The 22,604-nt window shown below is 38.4% G+C and overlaps 1 long non-coding RNA gene across 1 annotated transcript in view; it reads right to left on the reverse strand.

Moving 5' to 3' along the window:
* Positions 1 to 22,604, reverse strand: part of LOC128315569 (uncharacterized) — a 122,792-nt gene that overhangs the window by 34,330 nt on the left and 65,858 nt on the right. The window contains exon 2 of the long non-coding RNA XR_008298444.1: positions 15,055 to 15,112. This is a non-coding gene — a long non-coding RNA (uncharacterized LOC128315569). The remainder of the gene's footprint in view (positions 1 to 15,054; positions 15,113 to 22,604) is intronic.

Consider the following 22,604-nt stretch of genomic DNA (forward strand, 5'->3'; position numbering starts at 1 on the left):
GGGTGATATCATTTTATTCTATGAAGAAATTGAATGAACTTGGAATTCCCCAGTTGGGGATGTTGCGGAACCTGGGGACAAGCATCCCGAGGGCCGGCTACACTCTTCAGCCGTACGTTTCAGCACTAGGTGCCACAGGCACCCGTCAGAGGCAGTCTTTTGAATTTTCCTTGCTGATGACGGCTCAGACTCACACAAATCTTATCATACAACCTGCTCTTTTTCTCCCACCTCCACCTCCCACTTCTCCCATGAGAAGTATAAAATGGCTAGAGAAAAAAAATGATAGGATTCTATTTCACTGAGGCTGAAAATGACATAAAACGAGCAGATAATTTAAAATACAGATTTAATCACAGAGAAAGAACTACAAACCCCCCACCGATCCAACTCTCCTAAATGCTGTCAACTCTTTCTGCATTAGTGCTTCAACTACAATAATAGTGCCCTAAAAATGCCCTGCTCAGAAAACAGAGGCATTAGAGATGGATGGGATCCCATTCCCTAAATTTATAATAAGGGGCAGGATGGTTGCCAAATTCATTATCATCTACAAATGAAAAGGCAATGAAGTGTATTATCAAAGGTATTCTTTACCAACTAGCCCCCATTTGATGAGATTTAGTTCTATGTACATTAGACTGATGTATTTTTGAAAAATCAACCTAAATAGGAGGCTGTTAATTTGGGGGAAATTTTTTGTATTTCTTGGCTTTCAGAAGCCCTGCTCATTAAACCTTTAGTATGTTCCCCATGAATTCTTCAGAACATGTTTACCAAGATGCCTGCCTTCCGCTTGCTGAGAAAAAGAAGACTTGAACTTCTATTGAACCTGAGGCTTCAGTACAACTATGGGGCAGAAGTGGTTCCATTTCCCCATTAAAAAGCTTTCATTTGCAAGCCACAGATGAAATTTCATCTGCTTTGCATCAGCGTAGTTTTAACTTGAGAGAACTTGGCACCGCAAACCTCACCCCCATTACTGGTGTTCCCCTTCTGATGGGAAATAATACATTTACGGCTTAGTCTTTGTTTATTTTGTTTGTGTGCAAAATAAATAAATTAATTAAACACAGTGGTGCCCTCACAATTTTTCACCCCTCATTCAAAGCTTGGTCTGGGCTGCTCTCAACTGAGCATCTCTAGAGTAACAGCCACATGTGGTTTTTGGTCTTTGCGTACTTTGCCAAGCAACCTGGAACTCTGTTGGCACCTACAAGCGCCCTCCTGGAGGGCTGAAAATCCACTTCCACAGAAAACACTGATTTTTATATATGAAAATAAAATGGCCCATTTTAAGTTTTTTCTTAGAAAATGTAATCACAGGACAAATAAGCTTTCTCTTTCTCCATGTTCTTTTAACAAAGGTGCGACCCAGGGGGTACTTACTAGACCCGAAATGCAGTTTAATTTGAGGGGCCCAGAATCATCTTAATGGGACACTGATAGTCATGTACAGAGCTTCTTGGGGATCACTGCAGGACACATCTATGCAATAAGTTTTTTGAGAACAGGAGCTGGTCTCTCGCATTTGGAGACTATGTATTTATTGAATAAGGATATAGAAGAATGAGAGAGAAAAAAGAGAAAAGAAAGAGCGCTACTTGCTGGAGAGTGGTTGAGTGCTACCACAATTACCATTGCTCAGAGAGCGCCAGGCACCGAGGGGGGGCCGGGCCCTGAATGCCTGTCTTCATCCCTTGCCCAGAGCAACAGATTCAAGAATTAACCATTTCCAGTTCTCTATGTATACAATGCAGAAGTAATGGTAAAAGTGAATGCATAAGCAACTGGAATAAGCCCCCATTTCATTCCTGCCTTCCTCTTTTGGCTAGGTTTCATCTTCCTGAACCAAGTTCTTGTAACTTAGCTATCCTTAACCATTAGCATTTGCAACTTACCTTAGCTATTACCATTAAAATAAGTGTCTGAGTCAACGTTTATTCTTCCAGGACAGAGAAATGGTTTGGCCATAGAGTATTGAGCCGAACTGAATAGATTTTATCATATAACAGAAAGAGAGCAAATCTTTGCAAAGAGTATACTATAGACATTTTCCACTCAAGTGAAATTTAAAAAGCAAAATGTTCAACTTGTTTTGCAAAGCTAAAAATAAAAGAAGGGAAAAACGCCATCATTGAACTCCTTGACAGATTAAGTCACACTACATCACGGATAGTGTGACTCACATTCCAAACTGTTATCATATCCCACTATTAGAAGCACTTCTTAAAATATCTTAACATTTAACTCAGTGATAAAATCAATTACATGTTATTCATTCTATCTCTTTTCTTCATCTGAAAACAGAAACAAAATGTGACTTAGAATGTAACCACCAATGCGGAGAGCCAGAATTATGAGAATTTCAAGATAAGCAATTCACTTAATCCTATGAATCTATGTCACTGTGTTTATATTATAATAATATAATAATGGTAACTGGAACCAGGTCTTGTGTGAGAAGCTTCGGGTCCACCACCTCATTTAGTCCTCAGGAATTCTGAGGAAGTCACTCTTACAATTTCATTTTCTTCTGACACTCAACGAGACCATACAACTTCTCCCAAGTGATACAACAGTAAATGGCCAATCAAAATTCAGACAGCCAGAGTCCAGCACCAGAAACCACCCTGTGAGCCTCCACGCAGTAAAGATCACCCAGTTATAATCACTCACCTACTTTATTTCCATTTCAAGATTCTTATTTACAATGACTATTAACCTTAGCTCACAGGGTCCTTTGAGTGGTGACTTTTGGCATCTACCATGCCTAAATTCGTTTAGGGAAGTTCTAAAAGAATTTGCTCGTTTTTTTTCTTTTTCTAAGTTACTGGGAATGGAGAAACAGAGCAATTTAAACTACCAAATCTATAAAACATCAAAAGAATTTTATTTTAAATGAGCCAAGTCTGCATAATATAGTTTTCTTTAAGTGTTTATTTATTTGGGGGGGGGGGGAGCCAGGGCAGAGAGAGAGGGAGAGAGAGAATCCCAAGCAGGTTCCGAGCTGTCAGTGCAGAGCTGGACTGGGGCTCAAACTCACGAACAGTGAGATCATGACCTGAGCTGAAACCAAGAGTTAGATGCTTAACCGACTGAGCCACCCAGGTGCCCCTGCAGTATAAATTTTTGGGTCTAAAAGAGGAAGACTGAGTGAAAGAACCAGCAGTTGAACAATGAATTCATTCTGCACTCTGTTAAGCTTCCAAAAAAAGGAAAAAAGCTTAAGGATAAAACTAGTAAACTTTGTTGTAGTTTTATAATATTGGCAAGAGGGAACAGCCTTCTGGCTTTAGAACTGATGCTAGTTAGGAAGAGATCCCTAGAACATTGTTATAATGGTAATGGCAGTATGTCTCTTACAACTTTGTCATACGAAGAACAAAGGGAACTACATAAACCCCATGTCCTCAACTTACTCGTGTGGATCATCACAGCCTCAGTCTACCCACGAATTTGTAGCACATGTTGTAATTAATGAGCAGCGTTGTAGTGTGCCTCTTACAGATTTATCATTCATTGTAGATGTTAACTACCACAACAAGTAAAGAAAGAGGGTTGAAAGAGTTCCAAAAAATTGTTCACGGTTCACATAGCGGACAGGCATGTGTAAGGTCAATTTACAACAGAGGGCAGAGGTTGCCATGAGAGCCATTCCCTTCATTTTATTTAAAAAAAAAATAGGCACGGCAGACTTAGGAAGTCATTTTAATGACCTTATTAAAAGCTTTATTTGGTAAGTAGTGGTATACAATATATTTTAGTTTTTCTGTAACTAAAATAAATAAATAAAAATTCTTAGAAGTTTTGTGATGGCATAATAAAAGCAAACATAAGAGGCTTTGTTCACCTCAAAATGATCCATCTAATGCTTTTTACTCACCCCCTCCCCCCAGTATTGAAGTGAATGTTTGCAGGGCGCCCTCAGACACAAACAGATTTTCCACTAGGAAAAAAAGGATCTTGATGCTCTTCAAAAGTAAGATAACATTTAAATTTTTTTTAATGTTTATTTTTGAGAGAGACAGAGACAGAGCTTGAGCGGGGGAGGGGCAGAGAGCGAGGGAGACACAGAATCAGAAGCAGGCTCCAGGCTCTGAGCTGTCAGCACAGAGCCCGATGTGGGGGCTCGAACCCATGGACCATGAGATCATGACCTGAGCCGAAGTCGGACGCCCAGCTGACTGAGCCACCCAGGCACCCCCAAAAGTAAGATAACATTTAAATGCAGATTGCCCACATTGCTTTCTTTTCATATATAGAAAAACAAATGTGTGTGTGTGTGTGTGTGTGTGTGTGTGTGTGTGTTTCCACAAAACACTAACTCCATTCCTATATTTCCTGCAGAACCCTGGAGAAATATCAACCCTTCCTTGCTTTCTCAATATTCCTTGTCTTCAAGTGGCTTCCAGTACTTTTCATATTCCCCTCAAACCCTGGGAGAGTTTGACAACAGTTTCACCGACTAGAATTTTAAATATCAAATTTGTGAAGATCATGATATTATTTATAGACTATGTATAAAATGTATCTGAAACATTTTCCTACCTTTAAAATTAGATGAATGCGGTCTAATTTTAAATTATATTTGGCCAAGGGTGCTTTTGTTGCTTGGGATTTTATTTATGATCTAGGCTGTGGCCATTGTTTGAATAAGATGCCTTGCCTGTGAAGAGCTTGGCCTGATGAAAGGGATAAATCACCTCTTATTCATGATGCTGCATACAACATGACATAAGCCACCTTGCTGCTTATTCTGGGCACTTCATTATTCCCATTGCTGTCAGACTCCTTGGTAATCCTGTTTTAGAAACCTGAACAAACTTGAAGAGTCACAGAGCACTGAGACACTCCTTCCCTGAAAGGTAGTTGAATAAGCCACCTCTTCTCTCAGACAAGTATAAGGAACTTGGCTTATTCATACACTTGGCCATCTTTAACCATTTTTAGACAAGCAAGCCCACCCTCCCTTTGCAGGGTTTTGAGGGTGAATTTTCTTGCGTGTTTGCACTGGCTCCTTCATCGATGTATTTTCCTTTCTAACAAAATACCATCACCTTGTGTCAGCTTCTTTACCCATGGCCTGACTCTTCCGTAAGAAATGATTCCCGGGGTGGTCAAAGGGGTGATCTGTCTCACGCATCATCATGAAGAACTCTTCGATCTGGAACCTATCTTTGAAATCCTTCTTCCAAAATAATTGTTTTTTTTTTTTTTTAGAAAATAGCCAACAGTAACTTTCACTACTATGTTTTACTGAAAGGAAGTCTCCTGGCCTACACAATAAAAACAGAGAAACAACTCCCTCCCTGCCAAAGACACAGTTAAGTAACATCCAGGAGAGGCAGTGGCCTAAGGTGGAAAGAGCTCCTGAGTAGCACACGGGCTGCCTACTAGACTGGGTGACCTTGAGTAAACACTGAACTACTCTGAGCCTCTAGAAAATGAGGATCTATGTGAGGTGATCCCTAAAACTGTCTCCAGTCTTATATATAAATATAATAGCTTTATAAATACGACAGATGGCACAAGCTTTGATGTTTGACTGTCTCCTGTGCACACATACCTGTCCTTATTTCACATATTTATTCCATAACAACTCTTCTATTTTACTTCTTGTCTGATAACTAAACCATGCAGGTAAATCCAATTAGGGACCAGCTTTCTCTCTGGGCACCAGCAGAGCAACCAGCTGCTGATCATTAGTGCCCCTCCACATCTAGGTAGTTCTACTAAAACTAATTAGAGGGATTATATCAGGACTTTTAACAAAAAGATGTTGTCTTTGAATAACTCCAAAGTGGTATGGACAAAATGATAAGCGGCTTTCTTAGACACTGAGTGAAACACTGAACAAATTACAGTCTCCGTAAGTGAGCCAGCTGTTGGCAGCCGCAATTTCTCCCCCCATATCCTTCCCTGCTAATGAGTTAACCCATTTCAACACGCTTCTTCTGTCTTCTTGGGTGCCTTCTTCACGAGGCTCTCATGAGTTGTAGTAGAGGAGGCTGGGTGACACCGTCTGTTCACGGTGGTATGAATGCTGAGGGCACAGACATTTCTCAGTTTGCAAATTGCATGGTTATTGTTTGAGCTATTTGTGGAAAATTCTTATAACTTTGTTCCTCTGCCTCTTCCGTCTGCCCTGTTTACATGCAGCTGTCTTCTGTGTTCTCTCCTCCTCTGGACTCTGGCTTTTTGAGACAGCCTTCCCCGCACTCTGCCCTGTCCTGCCCTGCCCTGCAGCAGACAGTGGCTGCTTCAGCTCTCTTCCTGCCCTTTTCTCCAATATGGGCGGGCAATCATCTATAAAACGAGAAGCTAAACTAGGTAATTAATAAAACCCAACCAGCCTACTTACATAGGTAACCATTTGGGGTTGTCCACACAGATTCAGAAGTTCTTGGAACTTACTGAGGAGTTGAGGTTCCTTACCACTCAAATGATGATTTGGTGGGAAGGACAAACTCTGGGGGCATGCCAACATAGGAAAAAAGATGCCTCTTGGGAGCTGAAAGGAGTTTGTCTGTAATTCATTTTTCTTCATTATAAAGCATTCCCAGACAATATGAAAGTCCATAGAGTCTTCCTTACCAGTTCATGTAGATAATAATTGTAAGTAATGTTTTTTGAGCACTTACTATGTGCCTGACACTATACTGAGTGCTTTATTCATCCTCACAGCCAGCCTTTAAGGAAAGTACCATCATTATACTCATTTCACAGATGGTAAAAATGTGGGTCAGAGAGGTTAAGTCATTTGCCCAAGGTCACATAGTAGTAAACAGCAGAGCTGGGCTTCCAAATTAGGCAACCTGACTCCATGACATACACCCTCAAACTCTTTGCATTCTACTGCTTCTTCATATGAGTTTTGGATGCACAACAATTTGGTTGGAATCATGTGTGCATGTCATGGGGGGCGGGGGTTGAAATGGTATAATTCTATCGAGTAGCAAGTGATTACCTGTATTCTCTTTCCCCCTTTCAAAACAACTGCTTGCCAAAAGCACATCTTATTTGTTTAATTTATTGGTTCCTATAAATCTAAAGTTGGCAGAACTGCTCTTCCAAAATTATCCATCCAGATTTGGGTTGGGAAACAAAGATTTTCATCTGGTTTGGGATGGGTACAGGCACTTTAAGAGGGTGCCATGTGAATCACAAGAAATACAAAAATATAATAGAAAGAGACTTGATCTTTTCTTATAGGAAAGAAAACTGAGGCCCAGGAAAAATTAGGGACCTGTCTGGGTTCAGAAAGTTTGTTAGTGATAGAGCCTAAATGTCCATCAACTGATGAATGGATAAAGATGTGGTTTATCTATACAATGGAATACTACTTGGCAATGAGAAGGAATGAAATCATGCCATTTGCAGCAACGTGGATGGAACTGGAGGGTATTATGCTGAGTGAAATAAGTCAGTCAGAGAAAGATTTCATGTTTTCACTCATATGTGGATCTTGAGAAACTTAACAGAAGACCATGGGGGGAAGGGAAGGGAGAAAAATAGTTACAAACAGAGAGGAAGGGAGGCAAACCATAAGAGACTCTTAAATACAGAGAACAAACTGAGGGTTGGTGGGGGGGTGAGGGAGAGGGGAAAATGGGTGATGGGCACTGAGGAGGGCACTTGTTGGGATGAGCACTGGGTGTTTTATGTAAGCAATGAATCACAGGAATCTACCCCAAAAACCAAGAGCACACTTTACATGCTGTGTGTTAGCCAATTTGACAATTAATTATATTCAAAAAAATAATAAAACACTTTGAACTTAAAGAAAAAGAATAGAATTAGAATCACTGATTTTCTCCTTTAAAATTCTTTCTAGAAATGGATGATGCTTCTTACCTGGTAGAATCTGAAAATATCTAAAACAGCTACAATAAATGCCATAGCCCTGCCACTGTCAAAGGACTTATATTTTTGATAACATGGTATATCCTTTCCTTTCTTTCTAGCATCAGTGTCCAAAGGAAAAGAATATGGGAAACCAGCAACCATAGCTACTGTACCTCTTTTGTCACCGCGACACTGAGAAAGCAGTCCCTCACACTCATTTCTGGACCAGAGAGGCTACGGCAGATACTAGAGTAAGGGAACATGATGAAGAAAGCAGAGCCAGATTCACCACCTGTGAGCTGGCAGTTGTATCACCTAATCCAGTCATATTCATGGCGCATTTCCCTTAGAAGTGCTCTTAAATCTTACCAGGCCTTTTATCAGTCAACCTTGCTGGAGTTGAATCAGGAGAAAAAGGCATATAAAAAAATATACTCCCTCTGTCCCCAAATCCTAAGTCTCAGATATGCAAATAACCTATTATTAGACCTCCCTCCATGCCCTCTTCCCAAAGATAGGCATGAAATCCTTTCCAAACTATTTGTCTATGAAAAAGAATTTATTCAATAAATTTAATAATTTACTCATTTCCTCAGCTTGGGTGCCCCATGCAGCTTGTCTGTGATGTTACTGGCTATGTTACTGGATCTGCTCTGCTTCTCTCTGACCTTTCAGTTCAACCTCTGCCCCCCAATGATTGTAGTGTACCTGTCGCCATAGCCCATTTCTCATGAGGGAGAATCTGGCCAATCAGTGAATTGATAGGTCATGGAGATGTGTCCATCTCTGGTCCAAGAACCATAGTGGCCAGAAAAGCAGCAAGCCTGCTTTAAATTCAGTAAATTTCAACGAAAAGTATTAAGATATCAAACTGAAATGAAGAAAAAGACATGAGTAGTATTATAACGCTCTTAATAATATAGTTCAACCCTGTATGCTGGAATAAGATCAATCCCAATATATATAAAACCAGATAGTCTATTCAAAGTACAGCATCACTTTATGTAAAGAGAAGTATTCTAGAAACTCTCCAATTTTTACCTCATGGGATTTTACTGTGCTTAAATACAAAAAGGAAGGACAAGAAGCATTTACTCAGTCTGGAGTTCAGAGACAGAAAAGGACCATGTGGCTTTCAAGGTATAGAGATGGCAGTTCCATTGCTTCCTGAGGACTGGTGTTCCCCAGCTCCCATCTTGACAGTTATATTCTCTTCCTTTGAGTTCCTTAAGCTATTCCTGTAGTCTTTAAATTATTCCCCTTTTGCTTAAGTCAAGTAGGCTTGTGGAGTTTTGTTTCTTTTTAACCAAATTCTAACTGGCAAGTCTACATGATCACCCCTATTCAAAAGTTTTTTTTAAATTTTTTTTTAATGTTTATTTATTTTTGAGACAGAGAAAGACAGAGCATGAATGGGGGAGGGTCAGAGAGAGAGGGAGACACAGAATCCGAAACAGGCTCCAGGCTCTGAGCTGTCAGCACAGAGCCCGACGCGGGGCTCGAACTCACGGACTGCGAGATCATGACCTGAGCCGAAGTCGGACACTTAACCGACTGAGCCACCCAGGCGCCCCTCAGAAGTTTTATTTGTTTGTTTAATCATTCTTTCACTATAATGGTGAAACATGGGAGTCTCAATTGGAAAGAGACAAAGTTAAATGCGTCCACAATTTGAAAGGTCTTTATTTAGAATGTTTCTACACCAAATCTATGTCCATGTGTGAAATCAGATTAATTAGCAATATGGTTAGTGTGAATTCTGCTACCATCACAGAAGTCATTTGTTGAGCAGGAAATACATGTAATTTCAGGCTTCAGATTAAACTAGTTATCATCTGGCAAAGCTGAATCTCCACAGCCAAACTCAGAGAGCTCAGGTTCAGTAAATAGAAGCCTAGCACCTGATATTTCCAAATCAGAATGTATACTATACTTTTAATATCAGGCATCATAAATATAAAAAGCAAAGACACACACACACACACACACACACACACACACACACACACACACACAATTTAAGAGTAAGCAGCACCACATAGTGGTAAGATAGGGAATAGCCACTGTGGGAGAGATGCACGAGCATTTGTTCCCTTGGAGACAGAGGACTGGTTCTTTGTTATTTTTCCAGAGCCTAGATGTGATCAGTGCAGTGTTATTTTCTGTGAGAAACCATTTTTATGATGTTTTCACTTCTTGACCTCTGGACAAAAACAATTGTTGGCTAAATTTCAAACTCACAGATGAAATGCTAACAATGAAAAAATAGTTGTCATATTTTGCCATGTGTGTTTGTGTTTTATTACAACCAAATGCATTTCAAAAAACAAAGATTGAAAAAATGTTATTGCCCGAGGACTTTCCTTTTATGCTTTGGGACAGAGAACATTTTACTGCTAAATTTAATCTACTGAAAATCAAATTTAATAACTGAAAAATTAACAGAAATGTAACCATGGGCATTATAGTGATCACATTAAATAAATGAAAGTAAAATACACCTCTAATATTGTAAATTTGGCTAAAATTTGGCTTATAATTTATTCTGTGTATGAAGTATAAAACAATGATCTAAAAAACATTCCTACCTCTTTCAGTCTAAAGATATTGCTTCTTCAGTCCTTTGAAGTATAAAGACCATAATTTCTAGAATGTATTCTGTGTCACAATGAGATGTTCATCTTTCCTCAACAATGCTTGATCTCTTAATACCTTCACTGACACCCTCAGTGGACAGCCTTCCTAGGCATTTCTCCATAAGTGAAGAGTTTTCAAGAGAACTTCAGCAGAATCACCGGTGTCTAAAGAGTCATTTTCTCATTATTTAACTTTTAAAGCCTTTTTGCTATTGAAGGAAACATGATTAGCATCAGAGCTGCAAAATAATCTGTAGTTGAGAAGAATGCATGGTCAGGACCAGCAAAGCTCTGATAGCATCTCTGAATGGTTAAGAGAGCATAAAAGTAAAGACAGTCCTTAGCACAGTTGAGTGACATACTGAGTGATGCCAGCCCAGTGTTTTCAATACTTTTACACTCTTCATATCCCAGAACACAGAGAATGAAAGGTCCTGTATTGTCCACATTTCCATATTTTCTCTACATTTTTTGATGCTCTGGAGCCTCACCAGCCATGGGGAGATGGCCCCTGGGGGCAATCACTTGCCTGTAAGAACCCCTTTCATATGCGAACCAACCAATCCAGAACCCTTACTCCCCAATTACCTCTTGAACTGAAATTTCAAATACCAAGCCACCACCCACCCTACTGCCCCCAGTCACCTCAGGACTAGGCAAAAGACAGTTCAGAACAACCCATGCACCCCTGAGCCTGCTGGAATTATTCACACTAGCCAATCCTAAACCTGCTTACCTTGCTTTGTGCATTCTTTCCCACAGAAAATACAATAAAGGCTTTTGCCCATTCTTCCCCTTGCTTTCCCTCTACTTACTGACAGACTCCAGTGCTTCCCATGTGGACCTGCGTGGCATGCCTAGCCTCCTGCTTCTAAAGATCTGTGAGTATAAAATTTCCTTCCTTCACCATAGTCCTTTCCATGTCTATGTGTCCTACCATAAAACAAATTAAAACAGCTTCTGGGTACATTTTAAAGCAGGTTCCTGACAATGTAGTGCTCTTTCATCTCCATCATTTTCATTTCCTGATACCTCTCTAGTCTCCCAAATTATGTGAAAGTATGTTTTGTCCAGGACTGTGTGTGGATTTGCCCAAGAGATGTATAACGAGAGGATGATTACTCTCTTTGTTACTTTGTTTGTGGATCTTATTTATGCCATTGAGAAAGTTCTCCCATAAAACTTAGCCCAAACAGGGATTCTGAAACCATGCTTTCTGGGGCTTTATGACCCAAATTTAATTTCTTACTTTGAAATTTGATTATGGCTCTGGTCTCTGTATTAGTTCCAACCATTTTTTATTGCACTGGCTTTTAACTGATTTTAAAGTGCTAAAACAAATATAAAACTGATTAAATAACCAAGGCATTAATTTGGTGGTAATCAATAGTCGTCACATTTACGTATTTGCCTCACGTGGCTTGATGCATTTGGCATATTGTGACATATTATATTTTGACTAAATAATTAACTTCCAGTCTGCCTGAGACATCGTTTCACTCTCCTCAGACCTCGTGCCCAATTGACTCTGCTGCCCAATTTCCTCTCTTGGATTCGGAGTGCCCTAAGGCTCAGCCTGTTTCATTTGTGTAACTAAACACTGTTCTCCTAGGGTTACATTTAATTAAAACAGCGGTATTTAAGAGAAATATTTCACTTCTTAGGTCTAGACCATCCTTTGCTAGTATAATTACTTCATAAAAATCACACTGTGGCAAGATAGGGAAAAGACAGATGCAATTATGGAATCACTCTCTGAAAGCTGGAGAATAAAACCATCAGGAAGCAGCTGTCATTTTTTTTGCCTTGTTTCTACTTAATAAACTTATACCCCAAATATATCAACAAAATACCATCCACAGTAGGTGCCCAGGTCTTTCTTGCTGAAAGAAAACAGCTTCTGAATCTTATATGTGTGTAGGTGTGTTGTACGTGTGTATGCATGTGTGTGTATGTGTACTCACGTGTGGCTGAATGAATGTGTGTGTGCGTGTGTGTATGTCGAGGGCACTATCATTAATTAAGCTCCTCCTACACACAAGGCACTTTGCTTAACCACCACACATTTTTTCTCTTATTTAATTCTTACAATTCTAATAAATATTATGATTCTTACAATCACAGCCCTGTGCAATGAATTTTCAACTTTAAATGTTCTCAGTAATATAAAGATTAACAAGAATGGATGTTTCTGTTTAAATAGAGAGAACTTAACTGCTGAAGTGAAAAATGTCTTAGAAATTCTACTTACTTTATAAGGAAGTTAACGTTTCTGTGCCAGGCCCTACGTTAAGAATTTTATATATGTTTTCTCATTTGAGCCTTTCAACAATTAATGAGATGGGGTTTATTATTCACTTTTTATTGTTGAGGAAAATCAGGCTTCCGACAGGTAAAATGATTTTTTACGTTTAGTTAATTCTATTCTCCTGCATTGTTTGTCAAGGATGGTGAGGTAGACATCTTCGTCAAGATGGTGAGATATTTTAAGATCTTAACTGAGGTTACCTTTTGTGAATTTTCTTGATTTGCCTGTGGGACTCATGGCTTCAGTGGAGTGAGCAGACACTGCTTTCCAGAGCTCACAGAGAAGCCCTATGCCATGGCCAACATGGCGCCTGAGCAGGAAAAAGCAATCATCCAGGCCAAGACTTCCCAAACTCACTATGGTGAAGGACCAGTTACTTTTTTAATAAAAATAAAATAATATAAATAAAATAATAAAAATGAACTTTCAGGTATATGAGATAGAAAATCCAAAGATATCAAAAATACAAGCCCCAAGTTTTAATTATTAAATTCAGATTTCTACAAAAGTTTCTGAATGTTTACTCTCAATTCCTGTTTGATCTCATTGATAACTAGCAACAGTAATTTAAATAGTGTTATTTACTAGTATCATGTCCCTTTATAGCCCTGGTCCAGGCCATAGGCCTTAGTGTAGCCATTCAGAGTTCTACTCACCTTAGTTTGGGGTGGGGACCAGTCAGGGATTCCTGGTCTGTAGAAGGCAAAGAAGAAGTATGTAAAGAAATGATAGACTAAAGAACCCTGTGATTGGGTCAAGAAGGACACAGAGCATGGATTATACAATTGGAAGCCAAAGTAGGACCAAGCATCCATGGAAGACAAAGTGGAGGCAAAAATCAATCCCTAAGACTTGGTGAGGTGAGTCACACCTCAGGGAAGACTTCTGAGGGCAGGAGATCACCACGGACAAGAAATGCACTCTTCTGGGAAAGCAAGCTGGTGCAGCCACTCTGGAAAACAGTATGGAGTTTCCTCAAAAAACTAAAAATAGAACTACCCTACGACCCAGCAATTGCACTACTAGGCAATTTATCCAAGGGATACAGGTGTGCTGTTTCGAAGGGACACATGCGCCCCATGTTTATAGCAGCACTATCAACAATAGCCAAAGTATGGAAAGAGCCCAAATATCCATCGGTGGATGAATGGATAAAGAAGAAGTGGTATATATATATACAATGGAGTATTACTCGGCAATCAAAAAGAATGAAATCTTGCCATTTGCAACTACGTGGATGGAACTGGAGGGTATTATGCTAAGTGAAATTGGTCAGTCAGAGAAAGACAAAAATCATATGACTTCACTCATATGAGGACTTTATGACACAAAGCAGATGAACATAAGGGAAGGGGAATAAAAATAATATAAAAACAGGGAGGGGGACAAAAACAGAAGAGACTCATAAATATAGAGAACAAAATGAAGGTTACTGGAGGGGTTGTGGGAAGGGGGATAGGCTAAATGGGCAAGGGGCATTAAGGAATCTACTCCTGAAATCATTGTTTCACTATATGCTAACTAATTTGGATATAAATTTTAAAAAATAAAAAATAAACTTAAAAAAATTTAAAAAAAGAAACTCACTCTTCAAATGCACCACCATTCCCCTCAGATAAGCCTCCATAAGCCCAGAGTCTCTCAAAAAGAAAGGAAGATGGGGGTAAAGAATCTTGAATGGCTGAGTAGTAAATTTCCCAAAAGACTGAGTTTAAAACCAGAGGTGACTAAGTTATCGGACATTGGCAAGATTCAGTTTTCTGCTATTGAAGAGAAAGAGGGTATTGTGCAGTAAAACAAATGTAATTCCAGAAATTTTTTAATTATATTTTTGAAACTTGAGTATGTATTTTGTAAAAAATCATATCTCCTACATAGAATTATTTACATTTTTAACAGAAGACACTGTTCTGATCTAGAAAAGTGAATTTTTTTTTAGAATTCATTTATTTATTTTGAGGGAGAGAAACAGCATGAGTGGGGGAGGGGCAGAGAGAGAGGGAGAGAGGGGGAGAGAGCGAATCCCAAGCAGGCTCTGCACTACCAATGTGGAGCCCAATGTGGGGCTCAAACCCATAGGCCAGAGATCATGACCTGAGCCAAGTTGGATACTTAACTAACTGAGCCACCCAGGCTCCCCTAGAAAAGTGAATTTTTAACAGAAGAATGTCTAGTAACAATCATAAGTCACCAGGAGAGACATTTTTTTTTAAACAGGGAATTTTAATCTCTTAAATCACAATGTCACAGAGAGTCACTTACCCATATGTTGAGGCCTTTTGAGAAGTTCTGTTATGCCCCACAGAAATCATTGGCAGATCTGTAATAATAGATGACATTGTAGGGCTTTGCATTTTAGGAATCATTTAGTATTTCATTTGTTTAACTGAGAATTAAGTGTGATACACAGTTAAATATCTGAGTGGTAAATAATCCATCTAGATGAGAATGGGAATTGCTCTCTCAGTCAGGTGTTTTGCTAGTATGCAGACTATGGCATCAACATATTGACCTTCACTGTCTTATCACAGTGTTCGCAGCTATGTCCTCTAGGCATGGCTCCTCACCCATCCTGCATGGCAACAATAGTGAGTATCCAAACTTTTTAGCCACCAGCTTTTCGTTTTTTCATATAAAACTGAATATAGAATTTATAAAACAGAGACAAGAGGAATGAAAACACATCCACCAGTAAACTCCTCCTCATGTCAGTCCCTGAGGCTATGCAGAACTCTGGGTCTCTGAAGAACAAACCAGTTCAGGGGCTCCACCTATACAGATGGCTGCCTCCTCTCCCTAGAACAATAAACTATGGGCTTCACCCAGCTGTGGACTTTCCTCATATTTAAAGTGGTCAACAGTCAGGAGACGCTTTGGTGGGAAAAGCGTTGGCTGTTTAACAACAGCTGATGAAGAGAATGTCTTACCTCTGAAGACATGGCCTGTGTGATGTTGCAGATTGGGGCTCAACATAAAGCCACTGTTATGTGGCCATATCATTGGACTGGAATGAAAGATGCGGTTGGTTTTATTCATTATGGTTTGATAATAAGGCAATGCCTTAAGGCAAAAACCTAGAAAGTCCTGCGTTCCCATCTTTACTTGTTGACACTGACTTAGCTAAATGACATCAACAACATGTTTTTAGTCCCATATTTTCAATGAATATATCCAGATTTACTATTTTGATTTCTTGTGATGACATCTTGTGACAACATCTGAAACAAGTTTTGAAAAGTAATGATATGAATATTTTATGCTGTCTTCCACTTCCTGTACTTTAATCTCCATATTGAGGGTACAGTTTCTTCCATGAATCATCCTCCTAGCTTTCTGTTTGGTTTTATAACGACATATGGTAGCTATTATCACAATCAATAGCAAAAATAACCAAAAATGTTCAATTTTAAACATGACCACTTTCTCAAACCATTGATTTTAAAAGATATTTTTAAGACAACGTATTTCTACTTTGTTTAAAGTCATGAAAATAAGCCATTGTTAAATTCATTCTTTAACTTCACATTATTTTAAATATAGATTACTTGAACACTTACTTTATATGACGCCCTGTTTTGAGATAACCAAAGTGAATGAGCCATGATTGACCTGAGCTATCCACAGTTTAGTAGCACTGTCAGAGATTTAGAAAAGAGTGGGGTGCACATTCTCTTCCTAACAGAACCTTGAGTCTCTCAGGCATGCATTTTGGTTATAATTGACCTCAGCTCTATTCCAAGGACAGTCTCTGATTGGCTTAAACCGTTCAGCATAATCCCATTCTCCTGACCTAGTCCCAGAATGAAAGACACAATCTAATTTGATCCAATCAGAGTGAAGCCCTCCTTGGAGCTTTTTGCAGGGATAGGGAAAGAGAAGCTTTCTCTTCCTGGGTACTACAGTGATGGCAAGTGTGACAGAGTGTATTATCACCATGAGAGAAGTGGCTGGAGGGCACAACCTAAAACAGAGCTGAGAGAACTTAGAGAAACAGAATCAGAACCATGATCAAACCAATTGTATAGGTTTTTATTGCATGGGCAACAGACTATCTGGGTTTTCTGTCACTTTCTACAAAGGCACTCCAACTAAAACAATGTCAGTAAGTGTCAACCTCAGGGAAGGTGAGAAGTTACTAAAACTATAGTCAGAAGTTTCCAAAATAATCTTACTCCTTTAGATGACATCTAAAATGAGCTGATATTTGTCAACAATTCTAAGTGATAAATTTTCCTTTAAAAAAGCAGGAACAAATATTCCAATACATCTCTCCGAAACAATGCCATCTGTAAGGAGTTAACTTTAGGATCAATGATGCTCTTAGATACCATCTTATCTTTAGCTAAATGTTTTATTTAAGTTCTTCCTTAACTTTTGAAATAGTTTAATATAGTTCTGGAGTTTGAAATCATGTGAATCAACTAGAAAACTTGTGAAAAGAAAACAAATCACAGCATATTTACAGTGACCCCTGTTATGACCATCACCCCCATCAACTAGGACATCCCAGCTCTAGCAGTCTATGATTTTAAGTATCTGTTAGGCAGCTACTCTGGACTTGACATTGTGTGAAGCTATGTGAATTCCAAACATTTTGGTGAAATCTGCAGAATACTAAACATCTCAGCCATGACCCACATGCAGTTTACTAAAAATAACTGGTTGTTTTCTTTTGGTAAAATTAAAAGTTGAGTTTAAGATATAATTTTTGTTTAATCCGAATCCATTGGTATGAAAAAATTTTAATTAAAAAAAACAACTGCTTTTCTACTTTAAAATATTCACCCATGAAACACAGACTTTATCACTTTATTTCTTTTCTGTTTTTCCTTGAAATTTTAACTTTATTTACAAATTCTCTCCTATAAACAAAGATGCCATTCTATCCCTTTAAACTAGTGTAACTGATTTTTTCCAGAAAACCATTTACATAGTTTTAATCTTCCTGCACATCACGCTCTTAAAGAGAATGGGCCAGAGACATTGTATAACCACTAGGTGGCACTATAGTTTGAAATAACACTCAAATAAAAGACAAGATATTTATGAGAAATGGTAAAACAGAAGAAAGAAAACCAAAAGAGTATAATAAATCCATATTTAAGAAGAGATTAAACACCGAAGTCCTTTAGTGTTTATTAGAGAAAATGAATTAACCTTATTCAGTTAATAAATTAACTCAATAAATTAACTTATATAATCTGTCTAATCAAAAATCTAAGCTTTTTCCTCCAGTTGAAATAAGGCCACTGGAAGGCAATAACTAATTAAACAAGTCATAATTATTCAAAAATATTTTTGTTTTTCCATATGAAGTCTAAATTTAGGTTCTAGCTTATCTACCAAAATTTACAAATAATTTTTTTCTCAGGAAACAAAAACAAAGTATCTACTGGCATTCCTTGGTGAAAGAATAAGATGTTACTAAGAGGTTAAGTATATGGTTTATTTCTTTCTTCTATTTAGAGCACAGGCACACAGGTAGTTTATATCCAGTAAACACAGTAAATTATAACTTGAATAAATTTAGGATATTGCCAGAAGTATGAAGTTACTTTTATATACTTTATTATATAATATTTATAAATATATAAATATATATGCAGTATTTTATTGATCATGCATAGTCTTTGTTAACCAGCTTGTTGGAGGGGTGGTGGGCTGAATGGATGATGAGTACTAAGGGCACTTGGTGGGAGTAGCACTGGGTGTTATATGTAAGTGATGAATCAATAATTCTACTCCTGAAACCAATATTACACTATATGTTAACTAACTTGAATTTAAATAAAATCTTGGAATAAAAAACCCTGGAAGAGCACACAGGAGTTATTGGCCCCCTGAGTGAGTAGTCCATTGGACTCTACCTTGTCTTGGACCTTGAGCCATCCAGAGATCTTGGATAGTTTTCAAACTCATGTCTTCTGTCCTTCAGACCAGTCTACTTATATGATATCAAGCAGTGGAGAACTCCTTCTCCAAGTCAAAAAGTAAAGCCTAAGAGTGAAACAAAATTGATTTTTAAAAATTTAATCTGAATATTTGATTTCATGGATCAAAGGCAGAGTTAAAATGTAAGCTTGTTTTTGCCCCATTTAAGAGGGAAAAAAAAGTGCTCCCTATTTTAACAGGTCACTTTGTCCTTTCTAAATGTTCTCTGCCAGGCCCCATTCTCTCTTATGGAAAACAGTTCTGTTAAGTCACTAGGAAGAGATATGTTCAAAGTAATTAAGTAGGTTCTGTTAGGGATTTCTCTAATAGTGCTTGTCTTTGCTCACAACATATTTCTATTGTGGCTGGATAAGCTTAGACTACATCCACTATCTAAGGCAGAAATATCATTATCATAGCATAAAGAGGCTAAAATAACTAAGCATGAGATTTTTAAAATTTGGACTAATAACATATTACTTTATTTTATTAATTTAAGAAATGAAAATATTATATCTTTGGAGCCAGAAACTTGAGTTATAAACAATGATAAAGAATACAGGATAGGGGTGCCTGGGTGGCTCAGTCGGTTAAGTGGCTGACCTCGGCTCATGTCATGATCTCACGGTCGTGAGTTCGAGCCCCGCGTCGGGCTCTGTGCTGACAGCTCAGAGCCTGGAGCCTGTTTCAGATTCTGTGTCTCCCTCTCTCTGACCCTCCCCTGTTCATGCTCTGTCTCTCTCTGTCTCAAAAATAAATAAACGTTAAAAAAAAATTTTTTTAAAAAGAATACAGGATATCCAGAGTAGCCAAAAATCACAAATTTATATTGAACTCTCTTATTTTTAAGGAACAATATTAAGGATCATGTAACATACAAATTTATAAAAGAGAGTCCCAGTCTTTTAAGGAGCTTATAATTTTGGAGAGAAAATCTATAAGCACTCATAAAGTTAATTAACAATTAAAAATATAAATAACAGTTTAAGACAGAGATACATAAGAAATTAAAGGTAATACCTAAGACTTCTTACATGAATAGTACAAATACAAAAGTGTAAAAGTAGTTCAGAGATGAATATATTTATTAGTTGGGGTATAGACTAAGCTACTGCAGGAGAGAGAGAGAGAGAGAGGCCTAAAACTTTAGAGGCTCAAACAACACAGGCATTTAGAGGAAAGGTGGATAGGGGAGATATATAACTTGTCTCCACCGGATCACCTGGGAACCCCAAAACCCCTTCTACTTAGTTCTTTCACTGCCTTTCAGGGTATCATATTTGTTAGAGTGATGGTAACATCTAGGGTAGATAAAGCAAGTATCTCAATGCCACCACACGATCATTTCTCACCTCCATAAAGTCTGGAGGGTGGCCAGAGTGGGAGGACACCTGCTTCATGCAGACATTTAAAGACCTAGGTTGACTGAGGCTCTTCCATCTTTGGCCGCATGGACCTGGGCATGGATATCCAGCAGTGATTGCTTCTGAAAACTAGAAGGCTCCAAAGGGTTTTTATTTTGTATTTTTGCCATTTTTTGGTTTCTTTGACAATAGAAACCTCTCAAAACCTTAGTAAGCTTCTAACCTATTTATTCTCTTCAGTTCTAGGCAGAATTCTAAGCTAGACCTCTAACTTCTCATCCTACCATGTACATGCCTTATATACTATATATAGTATATAATGCCACCTTGAGTTTGGGCAGACCTGCGAATATGATAGGACATCACTTCCACGATTAGGTTATCAATCAAATGACTGAGTTAATGAAAGGGGAGAGAGGATCTGGATGGGCCTGACCTAATCAGGTGAGCCTTTAAAAGGAAGTGAGCCATTTCTGAAGTCAGAGATGCACGTGAGGGAGATTCTCTGTTGCTGGCTTTGAAGATAGAGGGGGCTACATTTCAAGAATCTGATAGCATCCCTTGAAGCTGAAAGCAACTCCCAGCTGGCACGCAGTAAGGAAATTGTGACCTTAGTTCTATAATTTGAAGAAATTGAACTCTGCCAACAACCCATAATTTTGGAAATGGACCTTGAACCTCAGATAAGGCCACAGCTCCAGTCAGTACCTTAAATTCAGCCCTGTGAGACTTGAGCAGAAGATTCAACTATACTATGCCCAGACTTCTGACCTACGGAACGATGACATAATGTTTTTTAAGTTGCTCAATTTGTGGTAATTTGTTAGGCAGCACTAGAGAGCTAATATAATTCCAAAGTTGCTTTGTAATTCTCAAGCCCAATTTCTTTCTTTCTTTCTTCCTTACACTCACTCTTTACTCCTCAACTTAAAGTATCTTCCTTGAGGTCACCAGACTTGGGAAAAAGGGCCACAAATGGCCTTTTGTTACTTAAAAACTTACTTCTTCCCTTTGAAGCTGTCTGAGTCAGTTCACAGTACCACAGACTGGGTATCAACAACATACATTGGTTTCTCACAGTCCTGGAAGGTGGAAATCTCAGATCATGGTGCCAGTATGGTCAGATTCTAGTGAAAGCTTGCTTCCTGGTTTGCAGCTCACTGTCTTCCATTGTCTCCTCACATGGCAGAGAACAGAGACAGGAAGGAAGCTCTTTCCTGTCTCTTTAAATACAGGCACTATTCCCATTCCTAAGGGCTCTACCCTCACAACCCAATTACCTCCAAAAGGCCTCACTTCCAAATACTTTCACACTGGGGATTAATTCAGCATACAAACTAGGGGAGGGGGATGGGAGGGATGGGCACAAATATTCAGTCCATAACAGGGGCCTGTAGGCAGTGGGTATTTCCAATCCCTCTAAATCCTAAATTTCTGGACTGACTCTAGTCCCCATCCTTTCTCTTGCAAACCTACTAATTCTTACTTATGTTATTCTCTTTCTTATTAAACCTTGCTAAATGAAACCAGTTACAACCACACACACTACTAACATTCTGTTTTCCAACTATATTTGAAAAACTGAGTAAAAAGGATAATTTTCCAAGAAAAACATATATTATATAAATTTGTCCATAAAAAGGACAACTTGTACAAACAAATAGAACAAAATGACAGGTTTGAAAAAACAACCTTGAAAACATTGGCTCAGATAGGGTTTTTTGGTCCAATTTCAATAAAACCCATAGGAGCAATTACTCTCATCCTATTTATATTCTTCTAGAGCAGAGAGGAAAAGAAAACTTCATTTTTCAAAATAAGCTATTATAATTTTGAATCCCAAACTTGACAAAGATAGAATATAGATAGAATTTGGACCAATCTCATTTTTTAATAGGATGTATAATCCAAAAAACCTGGCAAAATATATATACATTTTAATATATATGTAAAAATCCTAAAATATTAGCAAAGAATCCTGAAATATAACAAAAGAATAAAACTCCATCACCACAGGAAGGATATTAAAGTACTGTGAGCATTGTTGAATATTAGCATTGGTTAGCAAGATGAAAATACATACTATTATACAAATAGACCAAAAAAAGAAAAATCAGATCTTGATAGACTTTTACAAAGACGTTTCGCGAAATTTAACATTTATTTCTGATTAAAGTTCTCAATAAGTTTGGAATATAACATACATCCTTAATATGGGAGAGGTTTATAAACCTATTTCCAACCAACAACCAATGTCATGCTTAGTGTTAAGATAGTAGGAGAGGGGAGCCAGGGTGGCTCAGTCAGTTGAGCATCTGACTTCGGCTCAGGTCATGACCTCACAATTTGTGATTTCAAGCCCCACATAGGGCCCTGTGCTGACAGTGTGGGGCCTGGAGCCTGCTTTGCATTCTGTCTCTCTCTCTCTGCCCTTCCCCTGCTCATGCTCTCTCTTTCTCTCTCTCTCAAAAATAAATAAACATTAAAAAAAATTATTTTTAAAACAGTGAGGAGAGA

This window comes from Acinonyx jubatus, chromosome B2, assembly GCF_027475565.1.
Source record: "Acinonyx jubatus isolate Ajub_Pintada_27869175 chromosome B2, VMU_Ajub_asm_v1.0, whole genome shotgun sequence".
Taxonomy (NCBI): Eukaryota; Metazoa; Chordata; class Mammalia; order Carnivora; family Felidae; genus Acinonyx; species Acinonyx jubatus.